This window comes from Protopterus annectens, chromosome 8.part0 (assembly GCF_019279795.1).
Source record: "Protopterus annectens isolate FY-2018-M chromosome 8.part0, PAN1.0, whole genome shotgun sequence".
NCBI classification, from domain to species: domain Eukaryota; kingdom Metazoa; phylum Chordata; order Ceratodontiformes; family Protopteridae; genus Protopterus; species Protopterus annectens.
Window position 1 is genome coordinate 986,878,238 of NC_056741.1, and position 18,022 is coordinate 986,896,259.

Consider the following 18,022-nt stretch of genomic DNA (forward strand, 5'->3'; position numbering starts at 1 on the left):
TGCCACAGAACTTGAAATTGATTGGCTTTGGATTCTTCATATTCACCTTAAGAATCACTTTGTGATTTAGCAAAATATTTAACAAATATGTCTGTAGCCTTACCAATAATAGAAATATGTTGTATATGCATTGAGTATTACATGCCACAGAACTTGAAATTGATTGGCTTTGGATTCTTCATATTCACCTTAAGAATCACTTTGTGGTTTAGCAAAATATTTAACAAATATGTCTGCAGCTTTACCAATAATAGAAACATGCTGTATATGCATTGAGTATTACATGCCACAGAACTTGAAATTGATTGGCTTTGGGTTCTTCATAGTCACCTTAAGAATCACTTTGTGATTTAGCAAAACTCTATACAACCAACACCCTAGTCATAATTGACTCCATACTGAGACACACTGATGCATAATTGACTCCATACTGAAACACACTGATGCAAAATTGACTACACGGATGCACGTTTCACCAGGCTGAGTGATGACAGGGTCACAGTGTGTTACCTATTGGGTGTCAGGATTTGTCACATCATGCATACACTTAAGTCCTTGCCCCACAAATATACATATGAAGAAGCCATAGTACACGTGAGACTAAGCAACGTGAGACAATCTTCCCCAGACTATGTGAAAAGAGACATAATGGAGTTCTCAGAATATTTGACTGAAGAAGGCATGAATCTAACCTTGAGCAGCATTTTAGCATCACCAGTAATGATGCTGTAATACAAACAAACAATTATTGACTTCTGCAATGTGCTTAGCTTCTGGTGTCATTTAAGGACTAATATATAGTCACCTGTGGGAAAATGATAGATAGTCCTAACTGTTTTGCCACCAGGGATAATGTACACCTATCTCCATAAGGCAATTGTATATTCACTAAAACCTCATACACTTCCTTGGTGCCTAGGGAATGCCAGTCTTCAAAAATGTCTGAAGTAACAAAACACAGTCCAAATAACATAAAGGCATTGCTGCTCAGTGCTAAAATCCTTTAAAAAAACTTCATTCCCTGCTTACTGTGAAATGCATCAGTATATGCATCATCATGGAGACTTTTTTCAAGACCATTGAGTGTACCCTATCCATACATGGTTTTAACACTTACCATGTGTTCAGGCCCATCAGACTAGATGAAGGCCCTAAAAGTGGCAATGCCACCTCCAAGCTCATTAGAAAGAATAATGACCTGGAACTTCTCCACACCCAAATTACCATTAACAAAGCCTTTAATCACATCACAGACAACTCTAGGGCACCCTTTATGTTCTCCTTTGCTTATACCTCCAACCTGACTTGTATGGACATTATTATGCTTTAAGCCAAACAGTATTCTAATTGGGGAGTTCAACTACCCCTTCCATAATCTGGGACACTTATGCATCCCCTAACATGTACTCTCAGAGATTTTTGGACTATATAAATGCAAAGTCTCTCTTCCATTAAGTCCATACTCCAATGAGGGGAGACAACTTCTGGACTTGACCCTCACTAATATGGGGCAGAGCTGTTCTCCACCAGTTGTAATTGTCTCCCATAAATCACATACATTCATAATAATACTGAAGCCAGAAGTATCCTCAGATAGGCAAAGGCTAATCTAAAAAAAAAAAAAAAAATGGAGTGATGTTCTGTTCAAAATTATCCTCAAACCTAATGTCCCCACTGTGTATGTGGAATTTTTTACTGCCAGATTTCATGCACATACGAGTAGCTGCACAGACGTAGCTGTTCTCCTGCAAAGCAATTACAATGCCAATTTTAAAAATAAACCCCTGTGGTGGAACCCAAATATAAACAGGATCTACAAAAAAAAAATCATAACACTCATTAATAAATGTAACTATCAAGTTCTCAAAAACACTCTTGCTAAACTTAACAAGTCATCCTAGTTCCTGGTTCCTGATGAAATCAGTCAAAACCAGACATAAAACAATGCCCAGTACTGCATATAGCTAATATTAAATGATATCTTATTCTCAGACCCTGAAGACATAGCCTGTTTACCAATGGATAAGTTTAGCTCTAACTTCACCTCTTTTCACTCCCTTTTACATATACAAACCCTGTCAAATATTCCAAGAATATGTCTTCAAAGTACTATTCTAGGCCAAGAACACTGCTTCTATGAAGCCAGAAAACAAATGAGGCTACATGCTGACCAGCCAGAAACAGGAATTGTCAAACATTCTACAGAGTCCATTCAATATTAGTCTTCAAACAGGCTTTTTTCAGGTTGAATGGAGGACAACAACAGGTGTCTCCATGCACAAAGGTGAGGCATCAACTGATGCAAGTAAATATAGACCTATACATCTGACCAGCCACATCTGTAAGGCTATGAAAAGGATCATTATGAAATTAATAAAAAAAGACATAGGTAACCTACAAACACTTGACCCATGTCAGTTAAGTTTTGTCAGGTGTATATTATTCTGGAGCATTTCTCCCCAGGCCTCCGCTGAAAACAGGATCTGTGGAACCTAGTCGGACTTTCCCGGTCAACAAATGTTAAATAAATAAATAAATAAAAATTATGTTGCCAAAATAGCAAAAGAGTGAATGCCATTTCAGCAACACATAAACAGCGAAATACCACTAACCCGAATGGCCAGGTCACCAATTTTTTTCCTAGGGAAAAAAAAATCAGTAGACCAACCAGACATGACACACCATCTAAATCATTACAAAGTGGGTGGCTTTGCCCCCCATCTCCCTAGGAAAAAAAATCAGTGACCTGCCTGTTCGCGTTAGTGGTATTTTGCTGTTTACGTGTCGCTGAAAAGGCATTTGCTGTTTTGCCATTTCAGCAACATAATATAGACCCAGTTCTGTCATGGGTAGATCCTGCCTCTTTAATCCTTTTGGCTTCTTTGAGAAGGTTAAGGAGGCAATGGATTGGATGGTCCAGGTGCAGGAGCATCTCTGTATGATGACTGAGGAGAGGAGCATTGATCATAGTTGTACCTGCCTCTCAGGAGAGAGAGATATGCGTTAACACAGCAAGGCACATCACACATTGTCACCTTTCTAGAAACCAAACTTTGGGACATTTGTCCTGCACTGTAGAATTCAAATATAACCACTTTGGTTATGTCTCACTGGAGAACTGTATCTTGGTGAAATATTGTAGAATAATTGAAAATATTGCCCTTTCTGAACATGAGCTAATCAATGCCCATGGATGACACAATGTTAAATATGCTGGCATTTCTTCATTTGGATTCTAGTTGTGGTATGCTCTGCACATGACATACTCTGTTCTTGTTCTGTCTTGCTCAACATTCCTGAGCAAAGCATCATATCTCTTGCTCTCCATATACATTTTACTAATCAGTGATGTGATTTGTTAATTCTCTCAAGCATTTGTTTTCTTATCTGATTGGAAGCTGTAGGTTTTCAGCTTTGAATGACCACCCCTGGACACAACCTATTTCTTCCTTTAAAGGAAAACAAGCCAATACATATTTTTTCAACAATTACATTTCATTAGGACATCATTTTGCAGAAATGATTTTCACTAACTACCATTTTATGTCATCATTAAAACATCTTTGAATCTTCTTGACTTTTTCTTCTGTCATCAGTAACTGTAGTTGAAGAGGTTCAAACAATCTCCAATTCTTCATCTAACAGCTCTTAATGCTATTCTGGTATGTATGCTATGCTCTGCATAAATACTGTGTGTGGGTAATTACCTGACTCGCATGTCTCTTATAAATTGTACGCTTGTTAATTACATAATGTCCTCTGCAATATTAATGAACAGACTTTCTGAGTGTGTTTTTGCATATGTCTGTGACCTGCACTCACTTGAATGTCTTTACCATAAACTTATTAATGAAAATGTTTGGATTCATACTTTATTGTTAACAGTTGATTGTCTGTATATCTCTTTTTTGCATCAGTAAGTTCTCTAGACCTTTAGGCATTTATTCAGTTTTCATGCAGGATTACTGATTACTTACCATTTTAACCAGCATCTATTCACAAAACAGCTGGTTCTTTCACAACCATGGTAATTTGTGTTACTGTTATTCACACTATGGTAATTTGTGCTACTGCCTTTGTAACTAGTTTCTTGAACATTAAAAAAAACTCTTCCTGTTTTTAGGTCTGTTGCCATGACAGCTTCCCCTTACAATTCTCATTTATACTTGACCCTGTTTATCTTGAAATCATGTTATCTTAATCTATTCAACAGTAGTGTGACTCTTTTATCATACTATCATTGTGGCTGGCCCCACATTAATGGATCAGTCCTTATGTTTATAACACCCTTGAGCCTTTAATTATTGGTTGCCATCTCTTTTGAATACTTCTTATGCTAACAAAATGGCAAATTAGAGTATAAAAATGTACCTACTTAATAGTTGAACATGCTCCCAATTTAAATGTTTTATCTTGTGTTATATACAAAAAATTATACCTGAGAAACTTAGCATTTGGCATTCTTGTAGTAACTTCTTTACCTATTATCAGTTGACAGTGTTGCTTTTTAATCAGTCTGCTCAAATCACGCAGATCAGTTCTGATGTGAATAATTTTATTATATCCTAATCATATTCACTTAACTCATTAACACCAATGAGGTGTACAGTATCACAACTCTAGCAGTCTACATATATCATACACTCCACAGTATTTTTTTTTAAATAAACTTAAAAGACACAGATAAAAATATAATTTGTTGTGAGCAATAAAAAACAGTAAGACTGTGCAAATAGTAATGCTATCAATAAGAAGTATTCTTGATAGTGATACAAGTTAATGAATTCATTGTATTTTCCATAAATACTGCAATATATTATAATGCACACAAACCCTAAATTATATTTTTGTAAACTTTCACAAATTTACATATCTTGAAAACTGTACAACCTAGACATATATTGTTAGAAATAAACTTTCACATAGCAAAAAGAAGTCCCTCTGTAAGTGCATGTTTTTTCAGATATTTACAGAAATAAGAAAGCATATACTTAGCTAAATATTTATCAAAAGAAATACTACTGGATTTCTTTCAATCTGTGCAACTTACAATGCAAGTATCAGAGACAGTTTTCTTTAAGAGCATCCAGGGTTTCATTTAATGTCATGCAACAGTTTTCAAGTCACTCAATTTTGAAGTATTAACTACATATGAAAATGTTGTTTATTTCCATAACTACTAGCAAACAACTAGCAATATTTCCAGTATAGCCTGATACAAACCTACACTGACAGTGAACTGTATTATCTCCCACACTGGTGTTTCACTCCATATACCTCAATAACATGTAGGTCTCTCAGTTATGAAATATGCATATAAATTTGAAAATATGAATAGCAAATGAAAAAGATTAATTTCTCCACTGCAGGATGTTCTAGACTAACAGTCTTAGTGTTATTTTGTTAATAACGCCTTGCCCTTTCTAATACTGCTTATTTATTTGGTGGTAAGTCACACAGTTAAGGTGGCTAGACACAAAAAAAAGTTCTGGATGCCACAAGGTGGCATGAGTGTGAACTGGAAGTATACAAAAAAGGCCTTTTAAGCTCGAGTGAGTTAATATTTTGCCTCTATTTATTTCTTTATGGTATGTAAGATTTTCATAGGCTTCATTTCCTGATCAACTTTACATGTAAGTGCTTGACATATTTTTCTCGGAGCATTACTCATTGAAACACTGTAGATTTTACTTGTATATAATATTTGTCTCAGCATAGTGATTTGGAGATTATTGCAACAAATTTAAACTGTATGAGATATTTCTATAAAAGTGTAAATGATTTTCAACACATAGAATGTTTTACTTTTATAATATGAACTTGTCTTTTTTACTCATATGGCAGTTCTGACTTAATAGTGGTACCAGAAAACCAGAATAAGTTAAAAATATGCAGAGAACTCTGCAGAAAATACTTCCCCAAACCAATTCTACTATAAGAAAAAATAAAAGCATCTGTGACTTTGTGGAAGACCCATACAACTCTCCGATCCTTAACCTAAGAAAAGGTACATAGCTTTGTGACTGTACATAGTGCAGCTACTGTAAATTTATGAGCTGCAGAACTAGTTTCATCTGTCCCAACAGCAAGAAGGAGTACAAAATTCTATTCTTTGGCAGTTGTAACACTGACATGGTTGTGTACTGAGCACAATGTATACACTGCCAAACATTTTATATTGGGAAAGCCATAAACAAACTCAAGATCAGAACTGCCCACCACGGCACCAACATTTTACTGGGATCTCAAACAAACCCAGTGGCAAAACACTGTAAGGATAAACCAGGATGTCACATCCTTCAGGGTGAAATATGGGCAACTAGACAGCAACAAAAAAGACAGACTGGAAACAAAAGAACTAGTGACAAATCTGACTACAAGCAGGAAAGGGACGGGGTCTCAACACAACTTTCTCCATCAAATATATCCTGGCTCTTAGAAAACTGGAACACTACCATTTTTATTGAACTTTTAAAAAGGACCTATTCATTTGTCAAACTCTTTTACATGGGAAGACAACAATGTTTTTCCAGTCTGGTTTTATGCACTTAGTGTTGTGTAATTGTTGGTTTATAGAGGCATTCCAACCTAAGCCTTTTGACATCTTTAAATGGACTAAGTATTACCACTATTCCCTCAAATAGTATCTATTAGAAGATTTCATTTTATACTGTGTAACCCAGTAACATATGAGATCCCTTGGTTAAACTTGTCACACATTGAAATCTATGTTCATCTATTCAACCTTATTTTATATTAACTTTTATTGTGTTTTTTATATATTTTTAGCATTATTCTATGCATAGTATTAATTAGCTGCCTGTTATTTTTCTTTTTAGTAGTCTAAGCTGCACTGTGTATGAATGTCTTGCTTAATTTGTACTGTGACTATTCTATTGTATACTTTGTGTTGTGGAGCTTTTCTCTCCAGGCCTCCACTGAAAAAGGGCAAAAACTCAGTCTGACTATCCTGATCAACAAATGTCAAATAAATGAGATTTATATCACATCTCATTGTACTTTTTATAAAATTATCTATAGCTATTGCCGCAAATTATAAGTTAGACCCATGGTCTCCCTAGTTGGTCACTTCATAAAGGAACTTTAATTAATAGTATCGCATGGGCTTCACCTGGCCGCAATGACCACCAGGATCGATGTCACAATATAATTTGGTTTAACCTCCTTATGGGATAAGCTTTAATGTCTGAAAATAAATGGTATATCTTTACCCACAACTACATCTTACTTGTGAATATTCATTTTAATGAGTAATCCCTGGCTTGTCCTTAATAATACATATCTCTATCCACCCATACACACCTCAAAAATATTAAACACTAAATTAGTGACTGCTTGACAGTCTTCTAAGAATAGGAAGGAGGTTAATACAAATGATTACAATGCAGGTAACCACACAACAAGGCGCTCCACAGATGGAACTAGGTCTCTATAAATAACAATGACTGATATTGCCCTAAGTATGAAGCCTAGGCTAACTAGGTCCCTATAAATAACAAAGGCTGATATGGCCCTACATATTAAGCCCAGGCTAACTAGGTCTCTATAAGTAACAAAGGCTGATATGGCCCTAAGTATTAAGTCCAAGCTAACTAGGTCCCTTTAAATAACAACAGCTGGTATGGCCCTAAGTATCAAGCCCAGGCCAGCCCACTTTCTTGTTTACTCCATGATATGGGCTTTTCTTTTGCCCAACTTTAATTACCCAAATATCATATACCCAACCAGCATGTACTACCTTTGGCCCAGCTGGTGCTTAAAGTTAGACACACAAGCCATGTGATCCATAACGCTGCTAAGAAAGATGCTACCACATTAGTAAGTGTAACCATAAAAAGTCCACTTATTAAGTAGCTAATTGAAACTGTAGCTTTATAAAGGTTAAACTCATATGCATATAAGATCCCTAAATAAAACTTGGCACACACCAAGTCTTGGGTCCATTAAAGTGTGCCAATTCACACTTTGAATAAGAATAGCTCCAGTTGTAGCTACAGAATCTAAGATAAACCCTGAGTGTCCCTAGCTGATCCCTGCATATAGGAACATTAACATTTTTAATTTAAAGAAACCTATGGGTTTCATGTAATGAAAATAGCCACCAGATTGTGGGATTTCTTTAATTAATTTTAATATTATTATCAATAATCCTTCACTTGGAACCCACTGACCAGTCACCTTACTGAATTTCATTGAGCCAACATACTCATCTGGTCTAAGGCATACACGGACAAACACCCAGCAATATATGACAAGCATCCTATATATTCTTTCCGAAGTTTACCAAATAAAAACCTTAAACCTTAATTTTTTTTTTTTTTAGAAAAGCTTTATCCAAAAGCTTTTAGCTGGTACCCATATGGATGGCAATATCTTCTTCCATTTCTCTAACCAGCATTTGCCATTTTACTTTGAACTCACTGACCAATTTGCCCCTCTAGAGCTAAGCAGTAGGCACATGAGCCACATGGTCCATAGTGTACCTGGCAAAAATCACCATGGCAGTACATGGTGTATTAACCCATAAAAATCAGAAAAAACGCACATATAATCCACCACTGAACCTTAACTGAAAAAGACAAGACTGGTCTGAAGAAGCAAAGTGCTATAAAATCTCCACCCTAAAATAATGTTTGCCCAAGATAAGGACATGAATCTGGACACTATTTAATGTACTGGTCACAGTACTACAAGAAAGCAAACAGATTTATGTTTGATAAATATATGGTTTTAATATTGATGGTAATGGACTGCTTTGCTCTGTACTAGATTGGATGTGTAGGTAATTCACTGCTTTGCTCTGAAATAGATCAGATGTGCAAACTGAAGGACTAGTAGTCCCAAAAAGGATTAAGCTTTGTAAGGGGAGCACTTCCCTTGGTCAGCCCCTAGACAGTGCCTCAACTTCACCCCCTCCCAGTGAAGGCCATATCCAGTGAGCGTTGAGCCTAGGGAATGCCCTAAGTTCTTAGTCATAAAAGCTCAATAAGGATCCTTACTTAACCATTAGATTCAGAGTAAGTCTCAGTAATCAATAAAACATTTTGAAGATGCAAATAGCTTCTAAGATTTCTTCAGCTCCAACAGGTTAAGTTTAGTAACTTCTGTAACTTTCAGCAAACTGCAAGAGATCAGGCTTGAGGCTCCCTGTGAAAAAGATCACCACCAGAAAAAGAGAAAGAAGCTCCCTTGAAAATCAGAACCACCTCTATGGCAACTAGACACCATCCCTGGTGTGAAAAAGGCCAGAGATTTGCTAGATTTATTGTTTTTTTAAATACAAGATACTCTGTATGGAGCTTGATTTTGCAATGGTGTCCATAAAGGGGAGTAAAGGATTACAGCTGTGTTAGAAAACACTTGAAGATAGGAAGACTGGGATTTGTCTATGTGATGAAAGTGGGCAAATTATAAACAAGAAGAGAAGTACAGTTGCATTTGGGATGCATTTCCTTTTAATTTTCCATGCCTTTACCTAACATAACACTGATAGCTATCACATTACAATGTCTGCATTAGGACAGATGATGTCTGCATTATGTTAGATGATGTAGTAAACTTCTTAGGAATACTTTTCATTTTTCTCTTTATTATCAGTTATCTAAGGGAATATAAAGTTGCTAATGAGTATTATGAGGCCTTTATTTCCTACTACACAGTCTTACATATCTGTTTGTCTGTAATGTAGATCCATTCACAGGTTGAAGAACTTATCCATGACCAAATTATCAAGTAGTACTGTAAGGTAGAAAAAAATAGATGCCACTCAATATAGTTTCATGAACAACCTCTCCACTACAGTAAATGTCCTACCTTTTTGGTTCTGTTTGCCCTCACTGTCTGTCTATCATCAGTCTCCTCCTGGCCAATCTGCCCATTTGTTCTATATCATCAGAACAAGGGACGGCTGGGAGTTGCCACCATTTGGGTAGCCACTGGGGGTGGTTAGAGTATTGTCACTGTTTGCTGTATGCCCTAGTCCTTGGATGCACCCAGAAATGCACTAACATGGTGCATGCACTAGGTTGACTGTGATGGATGTTCTTTCGTGTCTGCAAGGGGCGTTCTTCCAAGTGGATGGTTGTGGAGGACAGGACAGGTTACCAGGTAAGGGATGTGTATGTGTCTTACCACAAGAGAGTAGGAATATTCACTAGATGATAGTAGTAAAAAAATCTATGATGATTTTATTTTGCCTCTTTAGTAACTCTTGGGATACTGATGCACTTAAATTGTAATTCTGTAATATCCTTCCTAAGATGAGAGGAGGATTCTTCATGTTTATGCACCTTACTGTAAGGGGTCTGTTAAGGTCCTAATAGTTCCAGAGTATCCATTCCTGGCATACATTTTTCTCTAATCCCAAAAGATTTGTCCTAGCCTGGGGATGTCTCTGGAATTGTCGTGGGGGATTCTCAACAAGGGTGTGGGACACCCAATAGGCAACAGTGAGCTAGCAATGAGATAAGTGTCCCAAGTGAACACATTAAACTCCTTTCTTGGAATGTAGGGGACAACATGCATCTTATCAGCTGGGCAAGAATTCACCATAGACTGAAAATGGAGAAAGCTCACATAGTTAGTTTACGGGATACTAAGCAAAAAGTTAGAGCGATGTGTAAATTTAGATCAAGAGACCTTCAAATTAATTATGGGAATCATAAGCTAGGGAGGTAAAAATGGAGTAGTTCTCATGGTTCATAGTGTTTTGCATATAGAAACTGTTAGACTCACAATGAATGTGAAAAAAAGATGGTTAATGGATGGAATAGGGCATGGTGAAGAAAGGATGACTGGCACTCTCTACAACTCAAATGAAGACAACACAAACTTTTTAAGGGTTTCCTAGAGTTGTGGCAGGACAAGGTGGACTCCTGTAGGTTTTGCATTCTTTGTGTGAATTTCAATGTGATCTTTAATGAAGAGCTAGATAGGCTATATGCTAAGCCAGAGTATTACAAGAGATCCCAGTTGTACTTAAAGAGGCAAAGATTTCAACTTTCTGTAGGAACTTGGCTACAGAAGGAAGTAGGCTAGATTACATTTTTGTTCTGGAAGCATATAGGAGGAGAGTGCAAGTTACATTGATCCATGAGACTGGATTATCCGATGACTCACCAATCTCAATTTTAATAGAGAGGGATTAAGCTGAGGTCAGGTACAGATGCTGGAGGTGCCAAATTTCCATTGGAACTCACCCCAGGAAATGTGGAGCTAAAAACTCTTATTCATGAAATTTCTGTTAGGACCCTACAGGAGGAAGCGACAAGCTATCATCTTTGGTGGAAAGGATGTAAAGTGATCTTAAGGGGGATACCAAGAAAAAAAGAGGGATTGTGAAGAAAAACAAAGGACAATTTAATTGAAAGAAAAAGGGGGAAATTTGTTGTAGCCCAGAAAGTAGTAGTAGAGGATGCAGGCAATCAGAGTATGGCCTCCAAATTAGGCATGCTAGTAAGTTCATGCAGTACTAGTGGAGAAGGGACAATTTTGGAGGCTGCATTGGGAAAACAACCACAAATGTATAGCCTTGTTTGTCAAGTGCAAAACTGGTGATGTTACAGTTCCAGAATTAATGGAGGATGGTGGGGATATTGTAAATGGTGGAGGACAGGTAAGAGAATAGTTTTGTAAATTTGTTGAAGAATTATAAGATAACCATAGGGAATGGGACACATAGACTAGCACTTTTATGCAGCCTAGAATGCCAAAGTGGTAGAGAAATTTTAAATAGGCCATTTAAGGAGCAGGTTAAGAGGGTCATTTCTGGTTTTAGTTCAACAAGGCTGTAGGGTTTGATGGGTTTGCTGTGGAATTGTATAAATGGTGTGATAGGCAGCTCTGACAATGACTGGTTCAAATGCATAACAGCCCTGAATTTAAGTGTGGTACATCTGAGTGCCCCAATCAAGTAGTGATAGTTGCTATCTTGAAATGTTCTGAGGACACTCTCCCACACATGGAGACCACAGACCATTTGTCTTAATCAACATTGACTTTAAGACCTGTGCAAGAATCCTTGCATCCAGGTTAGAGCAGATTTTACCTGACATAGTAATGGAGGGGCAGAATGGATTTATGACAGGAAGAAGCATTTCATGTAATTGGTGGGAACTACTCTTCTTCCTTTACATGGTAAAAATCAAGATCGACAGCACATGGGGGTGGTGTTTGGCATATGAAAAGCATTTGATGTGGTCAACTGGAGTTTCATGTTCAGGGTTCTAGTGGAAGGAGAAATGGTGGCAAAGTCCATTGACTGTGTGGGTATATTATACAATGAACCAACATTTCAAGTGTTTTGTCAATGAAACACTGTCACTCTGTGGGAGTATAAAGTGTAGAACCAGGCACGGGTGCCTGCTGTCAACTGCCTTGTTTACTCTAGTGATGGATGAAATGGTATATCAGGTGAGGCAGTACTTGGATTTGGAGGCAGTGCAAAGGGGTATATGAAGTTGCTTTCTGCTCTTCATAGACTACAGTATACTTCTAAGTACTACCTTCCAAGTAAGTGCATCTCACATGTCATGAAATGGGTTTGTCAAAGCCTTTGGTGTCATTGCCTATCCCAAGGGAGAATGAGGGTAAATACTTAGGGCTATGGGTCAGAAGTGCACCTCATGACACCATGGTGGTGAACTGGGAATGGCTACATGATAAGGTTCAGGTTTTCAATGCACTATCAGGGAGAATAAAGGCCAATCAAGTGATAATTATGGCACACATTCTGCATCTATGACAGACTGTTCCTGTTGAAATAAAACACCCACTGTTACCACAAGTCCAGGAAGCCTTAAATGCATTTTCATTAGTGGAAAAAAGACATAGGATGTTGATACAAGTAACAACCAAACTGCGATGATAGCACAGTGTGAAACTAAGAACCAGTCATAGCCTGTGCTCAAGATAACAGTGAACAGAAGAAATGTAGAAATATAGTGAAACAAGCATAGTCCACACAGTATAAGTGGTGTGTTTGTCCAGGCATTTTGGCAGGGCAAAGTAGTGAGATACTTAGTTGCCTTTAAGTCAGACCAATATATCTGATGCACTGCCATATGGCTGAAGAGGAAGGAAAACTGTAGAATGAACTGGCTACTAATACTTCAGAAATGGGTGCTCAGGGTTCATCAGGAGAGGTTAGAATTGAGGGTAGTGAATGATAGAATGGGATTGTTGGATTATATATGGCTGCATCCTAAGGTGATTCAGACAATAAGAAGGGATCTTGGAAGGAGCTCTTTAGATAATATAAGTCAGAGATGGGATGATTTGTTAATAATGGGAGATGGTATAACTGTTTGGGCAGGATTCTCTATCCTGGCAGAACCATTCAGTCTTAATGAGGGGGACTGGTATACACATACACAATGTCTTTACATGTGGTCTCATTTCTTGCGAGGGGGACCAAGTGATACAGCAGCTCAGCCATGGAAGAAATAGATAGTTATTAAAAAAGGCAGAGGGAGTCTCATCTACAAATGGATGTGGGAAAAGATAGGGCTGCCACTTGATGTCTAATGCAGGGTATACGGAAAGAGCAGGAAGGTATACCCTTTAGTCATACTGAATGGGAATCAGTATGGATTGCAGCCAAATGTCTCCACAAGTGACCTAAATATACAAACACAAAGGAACTCCTCCCCTTGTCTTCCAAAGAAAATGTATTTTATTCTACCAGCAGTTAAGTGTTTTTAGCCCACAGCAATGAATGGACTTTATCAAAACTGTTAAAAGCATTCTCAGCCTCACTTTAAAACTAAGAATCAAATATGATCAGCAATAACCAATCAAGTGTTAAAACACTTAAATGATATTTTGCGTGTACCATCATATACATACACACCTATCTATAGTTAATATTTCAAAGATTTTAGTTGCAAGACAGATGATATGGAAATATTATCATTGATTTCTGGAAACTTTGTGGTGCTTAGTCTGAGATGCCACAACAGATCTTGTTCAAGTCTACATTTGCAAGGATTTTCTCTTTCAGAGATATTCATTTTGCTAATAATAAAGAACACAAAATTCTTGTAGTTTGGGTGAATGCTTAAATGGTGCACCTTTAACATTCCCTTTCTTAATATCTGCAACATGCTTATAAACCCTTTCTTTAAGGGAAAGGTTTGTTTTCCCAACATATTGTATCACAGGAAAGGCATTGCTTGAGGTACACTACATTTCTTGTATTGTAGCTGCATCTACCAGGGCAAGGCCTTTGATAGTTTTTAACTGAGAAATATGTTTTGTCATAAATATATCTACATTGCCTGCACATCCCACATTTGGACATATTTCCATTGTAAGTGACAGAAATATCTGATAAACTTTCTACATGGCCTTAATATTATGCAACCTTCTAAAAACAACTTTTGGTTCAACAGCAAAGGTTTTCATGAGATTCAAGGGCATAGCTTTTTCCCAGTAGGATTTTACAATTTTACAAATGTGTCCCAGATACACTGAAAAAGTTGTAATGAAGGAATCAGAGGTTCAAACTTGAACACTGCAGTATTTCTTCATAGTGAACCCTAAAACTTTGAAAATGGGCTTGAGAAGCAGACTTCGGCCATTAATAACTGTAGCTGCCTTCTCATCAATGAGCCGTCCATTGTACTGTCTGCTAATAAGTATGTTTATGATGATGATGATGATTTCTTCTAAAAATACACTATCCGAGGAAATTATCTAGGACAGTCTTATCATGTTTTGTTTGACAAGACTGCACTTCTGGTGAAAAGAATGGCAGCTGGTGTAGTGGAGATAGGTGTAAGAAAAGGTTGGTTTATGATACAAGGAAGACTGAAAACAATGGGACACATTGTCTTTTGAAATCAGTGCATTTGATTAATGACTACTATTAAGCATTGAAACACAGGAGAATTTAAGACAATCCTTGATCTGTTCCAAGTATTAAAAAAGCATTCTAAGTCACTGGTAGCACTTGCCCATAATGTGAAAGTTTTATCTTGATATCTAAGATTAAAAAAAAAATCATGGGTTTAAATGGAAAGTTAAAAATGAATTCCTTTTCCCAATTTATAAGCACTAAGTTGACATAAATGGATGCCACCTCCCCACCCACTTCCAAAGGTTATGCTGCCGATAGTATTCACCTTCAAAAAAGATGAAATTGGTCCTCATGTCATGTCCATGAAACTTTCTGCAAACCTGATATCTGGTGTATTTAATGTTGTGTGTTTTGCTCCAGAATACATAAACCATTCCGTCCTTGTATTATGATGAAAAACTGTGTGCAAACCTTTGATGTCAGCTGTAACTAACAACAAGTTGCCAGAATATTACACTTTGGAAAGGGATGACAAAAAATGCCATGAGCCCTTTACTATTTCAGGATGCTCACCCAAAATAAAGTTTACTATCAACAAAACCAGCAAGAGATTCTGTGATGGAACCATGTGCAAAGATTATGGGTCATAGCAGTGGATCATTCAGGTCAAGGTAGATTTTAGGAATCTTAAATATTACATCTGGGTTAGACGTGCACATACTCATATAGATCTTGTGTAAGTATTTGTTATAAAAGTAAATCTGTAAGAATGAAATTAGTATTGGCATAAGCTATGCCCATTTCGTTCTTGGATATACTGGAGTAAAAACTGGTGTCATTCACCATATTGAATATTTGGTTGCATAATCTAATGAATTCATAATCACCAACCCTCACCCATGTCCAGTTACATCTGTCTGATGTTTCTTTTCTCAGATATAATCAAAAAGGGCCATGCATTCAGCTAAAGACAACTTCTGAAATATGCCCTTACATTTTGTACTGCAACATTTTCTAATGTCTGTTTCACACAATGCTTCACACATGTTAATGTTAGGATGCAAGGGTGTCTTATAACATCTAAACATTTTGAATACAGTTCTGCTGTGTTCAATGTTCTGGTTGTGAAAATTTAACTGAAGATTCAGCTTACATGTGTAAATCTTGAGGACAATGAGAATAGAAGTAAGATTTGACTTGGTAGATGGGGTAAAGGAAAACTGTCTCTTGGATATTTCAATATATATTTGTTCTTCCAAAAAAAAGTATTGTAGTTAAATCACTTTCACCCTGGGGTGTGTCACTTGCTATTGTAATCCATGGTTCTGTTCTGTTAGTATATAGTTGAAGTGTGGCCTCTCTTCTGCCACTGAAAACGGGATGGTTGCTATGACCAATTGTTCCCTACTGAATTGTTCTTTAATCGATTTATCCAACTGGTAAGACATTGGGACCTCCTTAAAAGGGGATATTCTACAAAATCTTCATGATTATCGATGTTAGATTCATGAGTTTCCGCACAAAGTTAAGAGTGACCAGTATCATTTGTAGTACCAGTGACACTGGTGACTTTTTAGTGGAGTAGGATATGCACAATTTTCTTTGAATTCAAGTTTGTCTTTTTTAAATTTTTTTTAGATTCTTGTACTCCCTCACTAAGGGAACTCTGAAATCTAACTTGCCAAAGGACTGGAATGCTGTATATACTCATTTTTCTACAGGGAGCAAACCCTTGTGATTACACTGCTGTTGAATTTCCCTGTCTTATCAATTGCACTCATATCAAGTAGGGAGTGTTTTTTTGTTGCTGTATAAGGTTTTGTAAAGCAGGAGTTGTTATGTACATAGACGTACACACATGGTTTTCTTTATTTGTATTTATTGTTTGTTTTAAGGAGAGTTTTCCCTTATGCCATGTTTGTTTGGAGTTTTATAATTTTCACATTTAAATTCCTGTTGTATGTGGTTGGACTATAGAGCTTTTGATATTTGACTAAAGTATAGCTTATAAAAGAGTAAAGGGTATGCTTTCACTGTAATTTACTTTTTCTGATGTCCAATAACATATCTCACAAGTTTGGCTATCCAACTTTGCCGATGACTGCAAACTGGGTGGAATTATTTGATGCATTACTGATAAATTATTGCAAGCAGAGGATGTAGTATGTGCTTACATGATGTTCAAGAAGTTATCTTAAACTGAATGATAAAATGTACAGTGTGGCACTTTTTGGAAAGCAAGCCTTTAATACATTCTATCATATAAACTATATTCCTGCATACAGAAGCATAGCTTGCTCAACTAGCTCCCTGTGCCAGTCCCATTAACTATTGCCACACCCCCCTCAGCTCTTTGAGTGAAGACCAAGAAAAGACTTCTCCAAGATTTGTAGAATTCTTCCTGCAGGCCTTCCAAACAGTACCCATTCCTCATGCCACCCCCCACCCCCCTGATCTTCAGTTTATAACCTACCTACACGGAATACTACTGCTTTTGGGTTTTTGTTAAAAAAATTATTTCTTCTTTTAAACTCTAGCACAATACAATGTAGCAAGCAGTTAGTATAGTTTAGACTACACATATAGTGCTACAGCACTCAGGTTTGACCACAAGTGAAATACTGACTTAAAAAAGCCAGTATTGCAATAAAGAACGAACAGTATGATGGATGGCTGATCACTCCCCTAAGACTTTGCGCCTGGGGCTCCTCTTGCCCCACCTTAGGTATACTACTGTCTGCATACAACTACTCTGCTATGAGAGACCTCTGTATAAATATATCAGTAACTGACTGTCATTTGACCAACATGTCTTCACCATCATTAGGAAATCCTTCTGTCTGTCCCAAATGTTATCCAAAGAAATTTTCATCAGTTCTGTAGATGTCATTATTCACTATACACCTCCCTTATTAGACTACCTATGGCATATGATATCCCTTTCAGCATATACCAAATAAAGAACATAACACAACCAGAAAGGCCACAGGGGTTTTTAACTTAAAAAAAGACCTTGAAACTCTTAGCAACCCCATTATATTAGTCTGAACATCCTTGTATTCTCTGCTACATCATTTTCTTCACTGTCACCTATGTCTAGCATTCCATGCTGCCTGCTTAATTTCCTTTACATTAGCAGGACTAAAAGACTCTCAAACACCCATGTGCAATACAGTCTACAACAACAATCTAATAAAACTTACT